Source organism: Pongo abelii, chromosome 7, assembly GCF_028885655.2.
Source record: "Pongo abelii isolate AG06213 chromosome 7, NHGRI_mPonAbe1-v2.0_pri, whole genome shotgun sequence".
Lineage (NCBI taxonomy): Eukaryota > Metazoa > Chordata > Mammalia > Primates > Hominidae > Pongo > Pongo abelii.
The window spans coordinates 45,337,967-45,356,108 of NC_071992.2; the positions used below are offsets into that span (position 1 = coordinate 45,337,967).

Here is an 18,142-nt window from a genome sequence, read left to right on the forward strand (position 1 = left end):
TGTCCTGCGGCCTCCGGAGCCGCCGCCTCCAGCTCTCGGCGCCGCCACCTGGGAGCCGGCTGCGCAGGGCGCCAGCGAGAAACGCATTTCTGCTTAGAAGCCACCCAGTTTATGGTGTTGTGTTATGGCGGCCTGAACGGACTGAAGCACATAGTGACTATGTCTGTGCTCGCTTTTAAATTTACTTTTATCTTTTTAAAATTTTTATTCGTTTTCCCCAAAATCTTGATGTTTTACATAGCCTCAAATTCCTTCTTGGCAAAGTTATACTTGCTAAATATTTAGTAGTTTCAGCAATTGTCTGAAAAGACACAATTATGCTGCTAAAAAAACAAGGAAGAAAGAAGAGACAGAGCAAGAGACAGAGTTTGAGAATTTGAATTTTCTATACACATAGATTAAATTTTCCAAATAATGTTTCTCTTCTTCTTTTCTGTTGAAGTAAAAACACTCAAACTTTCCTGTATATATTTGTACAACTGAAATCCCCCCAGACTGTCACCCTTGCCCTAACTAAAAAGTCAGCTATATTCTAGAAAATGAGAAAGAAAATATAATGAAGATAAAAACATGTATTAAACATATAATGCAGTGATAAAATCGTGAGTTTCAAAATTCCCTGTGAGCTTTGTTTGTTAAGTCCAGGGAAACAGTAACAAACATAGGCATCAAGTGTGTAGGTCATTTACATGTGTTTATGTGGCCATGTCTACCATTTTCTCTTTAACTTTTCATAACGTGGAACTCATTTCTTTAGGTAGAAGTTAAGAGTTAACTATCTTGGTAGTCACCTTGTGAGTGAACAAGCATTCTTTAAAAGTCCATTCTTTTTCTTCATTTTTGAATATACATAGCATTACAGAAGAATTGGAAAGTAAACCAGAAAAATACCCATAACCTCACCATTCCAATACAATGCTGTCTGTGCTTTTTCAAAAAAAAGGGACCTCAATTTCTAAACTTAGAGAAAAATCCCTAGCTTTTGAATTTTTTTATGTTCTGAATTTTTGATGAAGAGTTATGAATTTTTGATGAAGAAGTATTTGTTTACTGCCTCTAGCATTGTATTTTAAAAGAGACCAGTCAAAATTTGATTTTAACACAAAGGATTAAGAACTCTTCCATTTGTGCTCATTTTACATCTATCAGGTGAGAGTAAAATCACTGATTTAAAGACCTCTGAGTTTTCACAACACAAGGAAAAATAAATAGACACTGCCCTTATTGTTTTGTACATTCCACTGAAATATAAGTTCCTTGTGGACAGGCGTTTTCATCTGTTTTATTTGCTGCTGTATCCCAGTACCTGGCACCTAGTGCCACGTAGGAAGTACTCAAGTACTTGTTGACTGAGCTAATTAAAATAGTTTCACTGTAGCAGAATTGCCTTTATTCTGTGGGGGTGACCCATGTAAGTTTATCTTTTGTGTCAAAAATGCCATTTTAATGCATTTATGAACATCTTCAAATTGCATCATAGGTTTTGTTAATTTTTTTAACTAGAGTACTTCAGACATATTTTGCCTGCTGACTCAAGGGTGTCATTATGAATATTACTGTAATTTCTAGGTGGGCCAGTGAAGCTTGTGTTAATTATCATGAACTGTTGTTTTGATGACTTAGAATAGATTAGGATGAATGTTGTAAAGGTTTTTCTATTTCTGCTGGAATCTTCTGTCATTCTACTCATCATCATCTAGGTAATGGTCTAAGACTGGCACCATTTCTCTTATCAAGTAATGCAAATGGACTTTTTGGCAGACAGTTGTTGTTTAACAACCTTTGTTTTTAGTTTCAGAGACTATGTTCTAGAATGTTGAGATTTCTTCATACCTGACCTCTAGAGAAATAGGCATATTATAAAATGAGTTACACTGTGTAACTGAGGGCTTGTGCTGATGGCAAAATTATTATCTTCAAGAATAATTTTTTTTAGTGTTCTGCATTTGCCCACACTGTTAGAAATGGAATGTTAGAGAATATTTATTATTTTGTTGCTATCAAAGCAAAATTTGCAGAAACTTGAATTTATTGTAATTACTGTATTAACTCTGAAATGCATGGCTATGTTTTAAGGGAGGTTTTTGCCTTCCATATTGTTCTCGTTCTACTTTTTCTTTTACTCAGAAGGACTTAATCTCTAAACATTAGAAAATGTTTTATACAGAGACAGGTCTCACTGACGACAATTAGAATTATAAGAATCTCTTCATTTGTATTAGTTGATAAAAGTATTTTTTCCTGTTTTTAGACAACAGTCCTCCAAAATTTATATTCCTATTATCAATTCACTTCTTAAGATAAGCACAATGAAGTAGTGCCTCTGGGTGTTAGGATTATGTAGTTTTAACAGTTACATTGATTATCTGTATTTTCTACTTAAAAAAAATAAGCCTATACTATTTAATCAATATGTTACCAATAGAAAACAAAAGTATAGAATACTGTTTCTGCTCCTTTAACCGCGAGACTTTACTCTAACTTCATGGTGGTTCTAAGGTAGTAAGATGCAAAAAAGAGGCCCAGATGTGACAAGAAAAGTGAGCAAAAAGTAATAATGAACCCACGTAAGAAATTACATGTCTGTATAAGTATTAAAGATAAAGCTTAGGCAGGGCGTGGTGGCTCAGGCCTGTAATCCCAGCACTTTGGGAGGCCAAGGTGAGTGGATCACTGGAGGTCAGGAGTTCGAGACCAGCCTGGCACCAACATGGTGAAACCCCGTATTGAATAAAAAAAAAAAAAAAAAAATTAGCCAGGAATGGTGGGGCGCGCCTGTAATCCTAGCTACTCGGGAGGCTGAGGCAGGAGAATCACTTGAACCCGGGAGGTGGAGTTTGCAGTGAATCGAGAGCTCCCCATTGCACTCCAGCCTGGGCGACAAGAGGGAAACTATGTCTCAAAATAAATAAATAAATACATACATAAATAAGAAGAAATAAAAAGGTTAAGGATCTGACACAGAAATGCACACATTTTCTTCTCAACTATCAAAAGCACGAGGAAAATTTTTAGACTTCCCAGAGACGAGTTTTCTAAGTTTTATTTTCCAAACTTCACTCTTATTAACCTTTAAAACAACACTGGTAGATCATTTCTGAAGTGAAGTTTTAAAATATTCCCTTCACTGTTTGAAAGCAAAATATAACCCTCAGTTTTCCAATCTGTAATTTTTAGTTGAAGAAACAACTTGATAATGGGGACTAAGGGAAATAAAGTTTCTCTCCGGGAGTCCCTGCTGAATGCCGCCCTGAGCTAGCGGGCGACACTGCGCTTCCCCGCTGGAGGGCGACGTCATCCCATCCACTGAGAGCTCAGCAGGCCACGTGCCGCGGCCTGCTGCGTGTTGCAGGGACTGCTCCCTGTCTGGTGGCACCGTATTGTTCAATAAAGACCTGGTTCAGAGACAAAGGTGGCCCTGTCAGTAGCTCTGAATAGCCCCAAGCTAGTCGCTGATCCTAACAGGCCCAATTAGCTGCTACCCGCTTAGCAAAGCGGCCCGGGACCCATCCCGCTTCCCGCGCCACCTTCTGAAACTCCCCCTGCCTGGGTACCTTGGCTATGGGCTTTGCAGTCTCCCTTTAGGGGATCAAAGGTGTGGGAGAAAGAATGACGGCTGGATCCGCCTCCACAGGTCCTTACACAGCCGCACACATCACAGCCAGACCCAGAGCACTCGTGGTGGTGAGCGAGAGCCCGAGGTGGAATTCCAGTGTCGGTCTCAGAACAACGCCTTGATTGCCGTGATTCGAAGAACTATCTCAAAACATTTCGCTTCAGTGAAGTGCCTGAGAAGAAACACTCGTCACAGCTCACTCTGCTGCTGACACTGGATGTACTCACCTTAGGTCCTCCCACTGCCAGGCTGCCTGGCCTCGGGAACACGCTGACACACACATGAATACACACTGGCCCTGGCTTCCTTCCTTCTCACAACTAAGTATATTCCTGTTCTAGAAGTCCCCCAGGATCATGTTAGACAATGTGGGAAACAGACGCGCAGAAACAGAAAGGGAAGAAAGAGAACCTAATGTCCCCATGCAACAATTAGACTTTGGTGATGGAATTTTCTCATATTATAGAAGGTGCCTTGTCAACATCATGGGTAGTGACAATATAATATTCTATACTGTTCTCATTCATTTCCCATTCTCTAATACCTGTGGCCACTTGGTTTTAAATTTTTTGTCATTATGAGCATTATTATACATAAAAATTTCCCCATATTTTTGGGTAATTTACTTTTTCTTCCTTTTTTTTTTTGTTTTTTTTTTTTAGTTTTTTTTGGAGACGGTGTTTTGCTCTTGTTGCCCAAGCTGTATGTAGTGCAGTGGTGCAATCTCAGCTCACTGAAACTTCTGCCTCCCGAGTTCAAGCGATTCTTCTGCCTCAGCCTCCCGAGTAGCTGCGATTACATGCATGCACCAACACACCCTGCTAACTGTGTAGTTTTAGTAGAGACGGGGTTTCTCCATGTTGGTCAGGCTAGTCTCCAACTCCTGACCTCAGGTGATCCGCCCGCCTCAGTCTCCCAAAGGGCTGGGATGACAGGCATGAGCCATTTTTGGGTAATTTTCTTAGAATTTATTTTGAAAGCAAAATTAAGTCAAATTCCAGCCTAATGAAAACTAGGTAAAAAGATACTGGGTCAAGGAATATTGATACATGTTGCTAAATTGTTTTCCAGCAGAATTGGAACATCTTTTTTTTCTGCCCAGCAATCATTGACACTAGTTTATCAGATATTCACCAGCTATGTCTTATCCTTTTTGGAAATATTTATACAATTTTATGTTAGACTATTACTGTAATTAAACTTTTCCCATGTGCTTGTTAACAGTATGTGGAAATTTTCCATGTGCTTCATCAACTTGCCATGTCCATAACAATTTTTCTAATTGATTGCATGCTTGCTTTATATAGCATAAATATTCCCTGTTGTTTCATTCAATTTTGATTTTTTGTAGATACATCTATTTTTTCATTTTTAGGTAGTTAAATATATCAGTTTTTAAATTTATTCTCTTGCTTTATTTATTAACCTTGGTTATTTGTTATTTTTATGTATTTTACTTTTCAAATTTATTTGGAATCCAGCTTCTGAAGATACAAATTATTTTCTGTATACCAAAGCAATGAACATTTCATGTGTCTTTTTAGTAAAATGTTTTATTTCCTTTTGGATATATACTATGAATAGGATTGCTATATCAGATGGTAGTTCTGTATCAAGTTCTTTGAGAAATCTCCAAACTGTTTTCCACAGTGGCTGAACTACTTTGCATTCCCACCAACAGTGTATAAGTGTTACCTTTTCTCCCCAGCCTCACCAGCATCTATTGTTTCTTGGCTTTTGTGTAGTAGCCATTCTGACTGGTGTGAGATGGTATTTCATTGTGGTTTTGATTTGCATTTCTTTGATCAGTGATGTTGAGCATTTTTTCATGTGTTTGTTGGCCGCTTGTATGTCTTCTTTTGAAAAGTGCCTGTTTCTGTCTTTTGTCCACTTTTTAATGGGCTTATTTGGTTTTTGCTTGTTGAATGAAGTTCCTTATAGATTCTGGATATTAGACCTCTGTTGGATGCATAGTTTGTGAATATTTTCTCCCATTCTGTATGTTGTTTGTTTGCTCTGTTGATAGTTTTTTTTGCTGTGCAGATGCTCTTCAGGTTAACCAGGTCCCACTTGTCAATATATGTTTTCATTGCAATTGCTTTTGAGGACTTACTCATAAATTCTTTCCCAAGGCCAATGTCCAGAATGATGTTTCCTAGGTTTTCTTCTAGGATTCTTAAAGTTTGAGATCTTACATTTAAATCTTAAATCCATCTTGAGTTAATTTTTGTATATGGTGAAAGGCAGGGGTCTAGTTTCATTCTTCTGCATACAGCTAGCCAGCTATCCCAGCAACATTTATTGAATAAGTAGTCCTTTCCCCATTGCTTATTTTTGTTGACTTTGTCAAGGAACAGATGGCTGTAGGTGTGCAGCTTTATTTCTTGGTTCTCTGTTCCACTGGGCTATGTTGTTTTGTTTTGTTTTTTTACCGGCACCATGCTTTTTTTGATATAGTTTGAAGCCAGGTAATATGATACTGATACCTCCAGCTTTGTTCTTTTTGCTTAGGATTGCTTTGGCTATTTGGGCTTTTTTTTGATTTGATATGAATTTTAGGATATCAACTTAGGTTACATCAGTGGTGGATTGGATAAAGAATATGTGGTACATATGCACTGTGGAATACTATATGCAGCCAAAAGAAATAGTGAAGTCATGTCCTTTGTAGCAATATGGATGCAACTAGAGGCCATTATCCTAAGCCAATTAACACAGGCACAGAAAACCAAATACTGCATGTTCTCACTTATAAATGGAAGCTAAATACTGAGTACTAATGGACACAAAGATGGCAAAAATAGATACTGGAAACTAATAGAGGGAGGATGGCTGGAGTGGGGGAAGGATTGAAAAACTAACCTGGGTACTATCCTCACTATCTGGGTGATGGAATCGTTAATATCTTAAACTTCAGTGTCAGGTGATCTACCCATGTAACAAACCTGCACATGTACTCCCTGAATCTAAAAGAAAAGTTGAAATTGTTTTAAAAAATTGTTGAAAGAAAAAATAATAATAAATAAGTATGAAGAACATTTCTTAACAGTATTGTGTAATCCATCTCTTCCCCACTGATGTGGATGACTTTCTTCAAAGTATCTTAAGTTTTATGTAACTATAATCTATGTCTGAGTGATATGTCCTCTTCTTTTTTCTTTTGTTCTCCAACAACTTTTCTTGGTCAAAGAATGCAGAAGGATATACGATGTCTGTGGTTTAATTAACAGGATTGTTTATAAAACAACTTTACATTTATCTTATTTTTAAAATTCTTGCTTTTGAATAGCTGATGTGTTAGAATAGACACTCTTCTATCCCATGCAAAAAGCTGTTAAAAAATGAGCAGCTTGCAAATCTATCATAAATGAGACATTGAATAAAACATTCTTACAGTGAGGTCTAAGAAGCAGTTCAGTCTAGAATTTGCTTCAGATACTTTTTGAAATAAAATATTCAAGGCATAAAAAAGCAAAACTCAAAATATCTAAAACAGATACCTACTGATATTTTTACCCTAGTCACTTCCCACAGTTTTTATGTCTCTGTGCTCCACTGATTCAAACAAACAACAATAGCAGTAGGCATCTTCTAACTAAAAGTTAATTGACTAGTCTTCAACTAAAATGTCACAGTGGAAGAACATATGTAAGGTGAAGAAAGCTTTTTAACCTTTCAGGCTTAAATAATACTGTATTTCAACTTTAAAGAAAGGCTCCACCATATATTTTCTGCATTGACATTTTAAAATATATGAACAAGTCTTTGTGATACAATATATACTTCAATATATCCAATATACGTTATATGAATTAAAAACATGTCAACTTGATAACTGTAGTAAGGCAGTTAATCTTACTTAATGAGTGTTGTCCTTTTAATATTAACTGGATTTAGTAGGTTTCCTTAAAATGAACAGGAAACAGGCTGGGCACGGTGGCTCACGCCTGTAATCCCAGCACTTTGGGAGGCCGAGGCGGGCAGATCACAAGGTCAGGAGATCGAGAGCATCCTGGCTAACACGGAGAAACCTCGTCTCTCCTAAAAATACAAAAAATTAGCTGGGCATGGTGGTGGGCGCCTGTAGTCCCAGCTACTCGGGAGGCTGAGGCAGGAGAATGGCGTGAACCCGGGAGGCAGAGCTTGCAGTGAGACGATACAGCGCCACTGCACTCCAGCCTGGGCAACAGAGTGAGACTCCGTCCGTCTCAGGAAAAAAAAAAAAAAAAAAAAAATAGAACAGGAAACCAAAGATGTGAAAAACAGGCAGTGATGCCATTATACTGAATTCCAGAAAAAGCACAGTACAAACAATGTGTTTTCTAGCAAGGAGACCAGACAGACCAGCAAACTGGAAATGGATGAGTGGCCCCAGCTTACATGGTCTATTGTATCTTATCAATGGCTGAGAGAAGTATTAGCAACCCAGTAGGTTTGGGTAAAGGTACCAGAATCCTTAGTGCTAGTCTCACAGCCTAAAACAGAGCAGGTACTCTAGATATACTTCCTGAACTGACCTGGATGAAGAGGCTTTAAAATCAACAGAGCTGGACAGTATAAAATTAATGGAAAACTCCATTTTTCATTTTATTTTGATATGTTAGTGAATGTCTACTCATCTAGTATTTCAAGTGTGGATCACATAAACACCATGTAGAATGTAGTAAACAGAATTAAATAAGAAACACACTGGCTATCAATGCCACAGTCTTTGAATATCAGGTCATAAATATAACCAACTGTGCAATATAACCGACATGATGAGAAAAGCACACCTCACAATGGACAATTTTTGTTCATACGATCAAAAAAATAAAATCTGAAATTGCATTTAGTGCCACATTCTATCATATCATACATTAGATTCCATGCTGTGGAGCCACACTGGGCTATGGGACATACAGTACACAGCATGTTTTAAACTGAAAGTGAAAGGGAAAATATGAAACAGAAAATTTTTACATACACATCTAATGGTGTTGTCCATTTAATTGGATTTATATGATTTGCTGTGCCACTTTGACTAGCTGGTAGAACACCCCAAATTCTCTTTTCCCCATAAAGATCTACTTCCATACAGAGTGGAAAAGGATGGTGGTAAAAAACTTCAGATTCTTCAGGTTCCAATGATTGTGTCCCAAATGCCACTGTATGAACACCTGTGTGCTCTCCCATGGCTCCTAACAACCACATTCCTGAGAGTTTGGGGCCTGTGCCTGGGCCGCGTGCCATGGTGACCTCAGCTGTCTCAAGGCAGCATCTCCCTACTGAATACCTGAGCCCATTCTTTCTGGGTCCAGCTCACCTGATTGAATTTTGTTAAGTATTTTTCTTGCACACTGTACAAAAGCCTTTTCTACATTCTCCCCTGTTAGTGCACTTGTTTCTAAAAACATCAGCTCATTTTCTTGAGCAAATCTGGAGTCTTCTAAGAAGATAACTTCACAATCTGCATCCAGGTCCTCCTTGTTTCCACAAAGGATGATCACAATGTTCTGACTCACTAGCATTTGGGTATCTGTTAACCAATTAGCGCACTGTAGGTTTCTCAGCTGGTGATAGCATAGATGAGGAGAGCCTCGGTCACGCCTCGTAATAACTTCTCTTCACAGACCTGAATCATTCTTGTCCTGCTGTATCCCATATTTGTAACTTTACATATTTACCACCAACATTTATTAACTTTGAACCAAATTCCACTCCTATTGTATGATTTGAGTCATCTTTGAAATTTTTTTCAATAAACTGATAAAATAAGCAAGATTTGCCATTTCCTGCATTTCCAATAACCAAGAACTTAAAAAATCGTAGGTTTCTGACATGGCCGTCTGAGACATCTTGGGAGAGGCACTGCCTCTCGCCGAGTCACTGGCTGAACGTGCCCACGGTCAGCTGGTGCGTCTCAGTGGGGAAGGACCTGGGGCGGGGGACCAGAGGAGGGAGGGGCCCGACCGGTCCCCACTGCAACCGCTGGGCTCCCGGCGGCTGCCGCACAGCCGGACTCCAGCTCTGCACAGGTGCAGGGCCCTCCACCCTTGGTCCGGCTGTGACTGCGACAAGGATATGTCCTCTACTAATAGCTGTCTGTTTAGTCTTATACCACATCATTTGAATAATTGTTTCATAAATTTTAATACCTAATTAGCATGACTCCCTAACTCTTCTTTTAAAATTTTATAAATATTTTAATTTTAATTAAAGATAAATTTTAGAAACAGTTTGTCCTATTCAAATTAAATTCTCATTTGGATTTTGGCAAAATTACTGTTACATAAATCAATTTTAGGTAGGTTGCTCACAAACATGATGAAAGATTTTCTCTATGTCCATATCTCCTTTGCAATGTGACCGCTGTTTCCCTTATCAAGGGGTGGGGGCTATTTCCTCATTTTTTGAATCTTGGCAGACTTGTGACTTGCTTTGACAAATACAATTTGGTGGAAGTCACCCTGTGCCAGCTCCAAGCCTAGACTCCTGGAAGAAGTTTGAGTGCTTCTCACTTCCCTTTGGAACCTGTTCAGCTGCAATATGATCAAGCCCCAGTTAGCCTCCTGGAAGATGAGAGACCCCAGGGAATAGAAGGGCACTGCTCCAGCTAAGATCTAGGAAGAAACTGCACATGTATATTCTTAAAATTTTTTCCAGGTGATTCCAAAAAAGAGGTAACTAAGGAAGCCACCAGCCTGAATAGTTTCAGAATTTTGAAATTTATCAAGGGTACTTTGTCATGTAATCCAAGATTAATTGTTGTAAATATTTCACAGATGCCACAAAAGAAGACATGATCTGTCTAGGCTGAAAATGTCTGTATATTTCTATTAGTTCAATATATTTAATTATATAGTTTAAGTTATTTCTTCATTGACTTTTTACCCATGTGATTTATTATCAATAGTTATTAGAGATATTCTTTTAAAGGCTTCCATAAGAATGTGTGTCTACTCATTTCTCTTTCCTGTACATATTTAGATGCAGTATTACCTGTATAAATGTTCATAACTATGTCTTCTTATAAATTTTTTTTATTTTTTATTTTTTATTTTATTATTATTATTATTATTATACTTTAGGTTTTATGGTACATGTGCACAATGTGCAGGTAAGTTACATATGTATACATGTGCCATGCTGGTGCGCTGCACCCACTAACTCGTCATCTAGCATTAGGTATATCTCCCAATGCCATCCCTCCCCCCTCCCCCCACCCCACAACAGTCCCCGAAGTGTGATGTTCCCCTTCCTGTGTCCATGTGTTCTCATTGTTCACTTCCCACCTATGAGTGAGAATATGCGGTGTTTAGTTTTTTGTTCTTACTTTTTGGTAAAATAATGCAAATGGATAGTCTTATTCATATCAAATACTTTTTATCAATATTACATGGGTTTTTAAAATTGGTTTTGTTGTTGTTGTTGTTTGGATGGTTGGTATTTACTTTGTCTTCTGTATTTCCAGACATCCTGAAAAAATATTTCTGTATTATTTTACTTTTTCATTGCAAATTTTATAGTGTAAAAAATTGTACTTTATTTTATAACATTTAACTAATTTGTATTTACATGTGTATTAGTTTGCTTGGCTGCCATAACAAAGTACCATAAAATGAATGGCTTAAACAACAGAAATTGTCTCAGGGTTCTGGAGGCCAGAAGTCTGAGGTCAGGCTGTCAACAGGGATGGTTCTTCAGAAGGCTGTGAGGGAGAATCTGTCCCATGTAGGGAAAAGAAGGAGAGATCAGACTGTTACTGTGTCTATGTAGAAAGGGAAGACATAAGAGACTCCATTTTGAAAAAGACCTGTACTTTAAACAATTGCTTTGGTGAGATGTTGTTAATTTGTAGCTTTGTCCCAGCCACTTTGCCCCAGCCACTTTGACCCAAACTCAAGCTCACAAAAACATGTGTTGTATGAAATCAAGGTTTGAGGGATCTAGGGCTGTGTAGGACGTGCCTTGTTAACAAAATGTTTACAAGTAGTATACTTGGTAAAAGTCATCGCCATTCTCTAGTCTCAATAAACCAGGGGTACAATGCACTGCAAAAAGCCGCAGGGACCTCTGCCCTTGAAAGCGGGGTATTGTCCAAGGTTTCTCCCCATGTGATAGTCTGAAATATGGCCTCGTGGGATGAGAAAGACCTGACCGTCCCCCAGCCCGACACCCGTAAAGGGTCTGTGCTGAGGTGGATTAGTAAAAGAGGAAAGCCTCTTGCAGTTGAGATAGAAGAAGGCCACTGTCTCCTGCCTGCCCCTGGGAAGTGAATGTCTCGGTATAAAACCCGACTGTACATTTGTTCAGTTCTGAGATAGGAGAAAAACCACCCTATGGTGGGAGGTGAGACTTGTTTGCAGCAATGCTGCCTTGTTATTCTTTACTCTGCTGAGATGTTTGGGTGGAGACAAACATAAATCTGGCCTACATGCACATCCAGGCATAGTACCTTCCCTTGAACTTAATTATGACATAGATTCTTTTGCTCACATGTTTTTTGCTGACTTTCTCCTTATTATCACCCTGCCCTCCTACTACATTCCTTTTTGCTGAAATAATGAAGATAATAATCAAGAAAAACTGAGGGAACTCAGAGACTGGTGCCAGTGCAGGTCCTTGGTATACTGAGCGCTGGTCCCCTGGGCCCACTATTGTTTCTCTATACTTTGTCTCTGTGTCTTATTTCTTTTCTCAGTCTCTCGTCCCACTTGACTAAAAATACCCACGGGTGTGGAGGGGCAGGCCACCCCTTCAGTCCCACACCTCTCACTCAGCTTCTGGTGGTTGCCAGCAATCTTGGGTGTCTCTTGTTTTGTGGAAAGGTCATCCCAAACCTTGCCTTCATTTCACATGTGTCTTCCCTGTAGTGTGTTCTGTGTCTAAATTGCCCCTTTTTAGAAGTATGCCAGTCATATTGGATTAGGGACCCACCCTACTACAATTTAATCTCATTGTAATTTAACTAACTTCATCTGAAATGACCTATTTCCAAATACGGTCACATTCTAAAGTACTGCGGTTTAAGATTTCAACATGTTGGAGGGAAACAACTCAACACATAACATAATCCTCAGATTTGACCTGACTGTGATCATCACATTTTATGAATTTGCATTTTATAATCCCTTCTAGTTTCCAGTCTAATGCTTTGGTTCTTGTTTTGTTTTGGCTTTCTTCCCCTGTAGAGACCTGGTTCCTATTACAGTCTGCATTGATTTGGGAAGTAGACATCTGCTACTGGTAGACAAATTTACAAGTGCTTATCTTCAAGTTTTTAAAGAACATATTTAAACCATTATTTGACTAATTATAGGAGTCAATCACAGACAAACATCCATGTTTGTTTAAAATAATAAAACACTATTTTTATTCATCTTAGTAAAACGATTTAGGTGTTTTTATTATTTTCTCTTTGTTAATTTTAGTTGATTTGTAAATCTGATCTCTTTTTTCTTTAAAAAATAGGAAAATAGTGATAGAAGCAACATATTTTATCATATTTAAAATAATTATTTTAAGATTTAAATAATATCTTGGCTAGTCTTTTTATAATTGAAATGTTAATATATTTGTAGTTCTAAGAAATACATGGAGTTCTAAGAAATATTACCAAAAAAATACTTTGTCTACTTTCTTCCCCAATGGTAAGATTTTAAAGCATTATAGCATAATATCATAACCAGGATACTGACAAAGTAACAGCTTCACTTGTATCCATATGTGAGTGTGTATGAAGTTCTGTGTAGGTCATCTATGCACCATCTCTGCCAAGACACTGGACAGGTCTGAATCACAAGAACCATAAGAACATCTGTCTGGCTCTTTCATTACTACATCCACCTAACTTCTTCCAACTCCTGCCTCTCTATCCCTAAGCCTTGGCAACCTGTCTTCTAATTGTAAAATGTTGGCATTACCAAAACATTACGTAAATAGGATTGTACAATATCTAACTGTTGGAGGTTGAGATTTTTTACTCAACATAAACCCCTAGAGGTTCATCCAAGCTATGTGTGTGTATATATATGTGTGTGTGTGTGTGTGTGTGTGTAATCATGTATTTGCAAGCTATATCTGGAAAACAGACTAACTGTATTAACAATTGGTTCCTCTTATTGCATATTATTCCATGGTATTATGTGTAATAGTTTAGCCATTGACCTGTTGAAAAACATTACGGCTCCTTTCAGTTTTTGACTACTCATGCTACTATGAACATGCCTATATAGACTTTTATGTAAACATAAAATTTTGTTTCTATGGGACAAATGCCAGAGTACAATAGCTGGATCATATGGTAATTTCATGTTCAGTTCTATAAGAAATTGCCATATTATATTTCAACGTGACTGCAACATTTTACCTTCCCACCAGAAACATAAGTGACTCTGTTTTTCTGCATCTTCACCATCACTTGGTGTTGTCATTTTTTATTTTAGCCATTTTGTTGAGTATACTATAATAGTTCATTGTGGTTTTAACTTGCATTTTGAACTTATTTTCTTGTTTCTGTTTGCATCTGTATATCCTAATCTCTGGAATGTCTCTTTATGATTTTGCCCATTTCCAATTGGATTGTTTTGTTTTTACTATTGAGGTTTTGTTTTTTGAGTGTTCCGTATATATTCTAGATGCTAGTCCTTTGTCAGATATTGTTTGAAAATATGATAATATATATAATAACTAAATCAAAATTAATAAAGCAACAACTGACAGAACTAAAGAAAATATTGGAATGTCCACTATTATGGCCAGAGATTTTATCTATCTATCTATCTATCTATCTATGTGTGTGTGTGCAGTTGAAAGATCAATGTAAAATAACCTGAAAAGGTATTTAAAACTCTAAACATGACTGTGAGTTGACTTGGCCTGACAGACATATGTAGAATCCCTTGCAAACAACTCAGAAGAGAGATCCTTTGCAAGTCCAGATGCACAGGTGCATGCTGAGCCAGCACACAAGCTTCATAAGGTTCAAAATATTTCACTCTTATGAAATATGATTTCTGACTTAAAATCAAGCCATAGTTTAATAATAAAAAATCTAGAAAATTCAAAATTTATAGAAAACAATCAGTTATTATTTAATTTTATATTATTTATATTATTTAAAATTATAAAAAACAATTGGTTAATATTGAATTAACCATTGAAACAAAAAAATCTATAGTAAATTAAAAATTTCTTCAGGTCGGGCATGGTGACTCATGCCTGTAATCCCAGCACTTTGGGAGGCAGAAGTAGGTGGATCACCTGAGGTCAGGAGTTTGAGACCAGCCTGGGCAACATAGCAAAACCTTGTCTCTACTAAAAATACAAAAAATTAGTCAGATGTGGTGGTGCACACCTGTAATCCCAGCGACTTGGGAGGCTGAGGCAGGAGAATCACTTGAACCTGGGAAGTGGAGGTTGCAGTGAGCTGAGATCATGCCATTGTACTCCAGCTTGGGCAACAAGAGCCAACCTCTATCTCATAAAAAAAAAAAAAAAAAAATCCCAGCTACTTGGGATTCAAACTAAGTAAATAAGAAAAAAATATCAAAATTTATGTGATGAAGCTAAAGTATTTCTTAGAGAGAAATGCACAGCTTTAAATGCCTATATTAGAAAAGACGAGTTTAGTCATCTAAGTTCTCACGTAGAACAGAATGACAGTTATCAGAGGCTGGGAACGGGAAATGAAGAGAGGTTGGTGAATGGGTAAAAACATACAGTTACATTGAAGGAATCAGTTCTAGTGCTGGATAGTATATTAGAGAGAATAGAGTTAATAATAATTTACTGTACATTTCAAAATAGCCAGAAGATTTGCAATGCTCCCAACACAAAGAAATGATCAACATTTGAGATGATATATATCCTAAATACCCTGATTTGATCATTACACATTGTATATGTGTATCAAAATATCACGTTTTCCATAAATATGGACAATTATTAAGTATCAATAATAAATATATTTTAAAAAATCTAGAAAAGAAGACTAAACAAAATCGAAAGCTGAAGGATATACATAATAAAGCTTCTGGACTGAAATCACTGAAATAAAAAACGAGATAAAATTAGTAAAGATTCAAGGTGATTTCCAAAGAATTAAGAAAATTGTTAAATTCCAAGTAAAAGTAACCAAGAAAAAGAGAGAATATGCAAATTACCAATATCAGAAATGAAAGAGTGGTCATCACTACTGATTCCATGAACATAAGGATAGTAAAAGAATATTATTAGGCCAGGTGTGGTGGTTCATGCCTGTAGTCCCAGCACTTTGGGAGGCTGAGGCAGCGGAGGGGAAAGCTTGAGCTCAGGTTTTCTAGAGCAGCTTGGGAAACATGGCGAAACCTTGTCTCTAAAAAATAAATAAATAAATAAATAAATAAATAATAAAAATAAAAATTAGGGCCAGGCACAGTGGCTCATGCCTGTAATCCCAGCACTTTGGAAGGCCTAGGCAGGTGGATCACCTGAGGTCAGGAGTCGGAGACCAGCCTGGCCAAAATGGTGAAACCCCGTCTCTACTAAAAATACAAAAATTGGCCAGGTATGATGGCAGGTGCCTGTAATCCCAGTTACTTGGGAGGCTGAAGCAGGAGAATCACTTGAACCTGGGAGGCAGAGGTTGCAGAGAGCCATAATAGTGCCATCACACTCCAGCTTGGGCAACAAGAGGGAAACTATGTCACAATAATAATAATAATAATAATAATAATGATAATAACAATAATAATTAGCCGGGAGTGGTGGCATTCTTCTATGTCCCCAGCTACTCAGGAGGCTGAGGTGCGATGATCCCTTGAGCCCAGGAGTTGGAGGCTGCAGTGAGCTATGATGGCACCTCTGCACTCAGCCTGGGCAACAGAGAGAGATTCTGTCTTTAAATATATATATATATATATATATATATATATATATATATATATATATATACACACACACAGACACACAACTCTTTGCCTACAAATACAGTAACCTAGGTGAAATGAGTCAATTCCTTGAAAGACATAAGCTACCAAATCACACAAAGAGAAATAGATCATCTATATAGGCCTACACCTATTAAAGAAATTGACTCAATAACCTCAAAAAGAAAGGACAAGGTCCAAATGATTTTATTGGTGAATTCTGCTGAACATTTACAAAAGAGATGATTCCAGGCTGGGTGCAGTGGCTCACACCTGTAATCCCAGCAATTTCTGAGGCCAAGGTGGGTGAATCCTTGAGACCAGGAGTTTGAGACCAGCTTGGGTGACATGGCAAGACTCTGTCTTACAGAAAATACAAAAATTTCTGGGTATAGTGGTGTAGTCCCAGCTACTTGGGCGGCTGAGGCAGGAGGATCGCTTGAACCCAGGAGGCACAGGCTGCAGTGAGCCAGATCAGGTCACTATACTCCAGCCTAGAGAACACAGTGAGACCCTGTCTCAATAAATAAATAGATAATTAAATTAAACATATTTAAAGAACAAATTTCTGTTGTTTCAAGCCAACCTGTTTGTAGCAATTATGTAATGACAGCCCCCCCAAATTAGGACATACTCTGCTTACAAAATGTAGCCAGAATATGGCTCACCTGTAACGCTACTGAATCTTCCTCAAAGCCGCCCTGCTTCTACCCTCTCCGTCCCTTCTTAGCAGCCAGAACATCACACTAAAAATTATGCCGGGGCCGGGCGCGGTGGCTCAAGCCTGTAATCCCAGCACTTTGGGAGGCCGAGACGGGCGGATCACAAGTTCAGCAGATTGAAACCATCCTGGCTAACACAGTGAAACCCCGTCTCTACTAAAAATACAAAAAATTAGCTGGGTGTGGTGGCGGGCTCCTGTAGTCTCAGCTACTCCGGAGGCTGAGGCAGGAGAATGGTGTGAACCCGGGAGGCGGAACTTGCAGTGAGCTGAGATAGCGCCACTGCACTTCAGCCTGGGGGACAGAGCGAGACTCCGTCTCAAAAAAAAAAAAAAAGTATGCCAGGTCATGTTACTAGCCTGCTTGCATGCCCCTGGGCCTCCTGTTTCACTTAGAATAAAGACAAGGCCTTTGGCAAATTAGACCCCACCCCATCTGAGACTTCACCTCCTGCAACTCTGCTGTCCACCACCCCTACTCTAGCCACATTACTGCCAAGCATAATCTTACCATAGGGCCTTTGAACAGGCTATGCCTCCACCCGAACCACTTTTCCCGTTTATCTGATCATTCCTTCACCTTCAAGTCTTGATGAAATGACACCTTCACAGTGACAACTTTCCAGTCCATCGTAATACAGATTATGCTTCCCCTCTACTCAGCCCCACCCCTTGATATCTGCCTTATTTTCCTTCATATCACTTATCACTTTCTAACTTTTTAAATATTTTAGATATTTATGATGTTTGTTGTTTGTTGGTTCCCCCTAAAATGTAAGATCCAAGAATGCTGGGATTGCTGCTTGTTCTGTTTCCTGCTGTATCCCAAGCACACATTGAATCTCTTCGGTATAAGACTCAATGACTTAAATACTCTTCAATTTTATCCCTTGACTTAGTTTGATCATCCATATT

The 18,142-nt window shown here is 38.2% G+C and overlaps 1 pseudogene; it reads right to left on the bottom strand.

Annotated features, from left to right (window-relative positions):
• Positions 1-8,512: 8,512 nt before the first annotated feature.
• Positions 8,513-9,438, bottom strand: LOC100447701 (ras-related protein Rab-4A-like; annotated as a pseudogene).
• Positions 9,439-18,142: the final 8,704 nt, after the last annotated feature.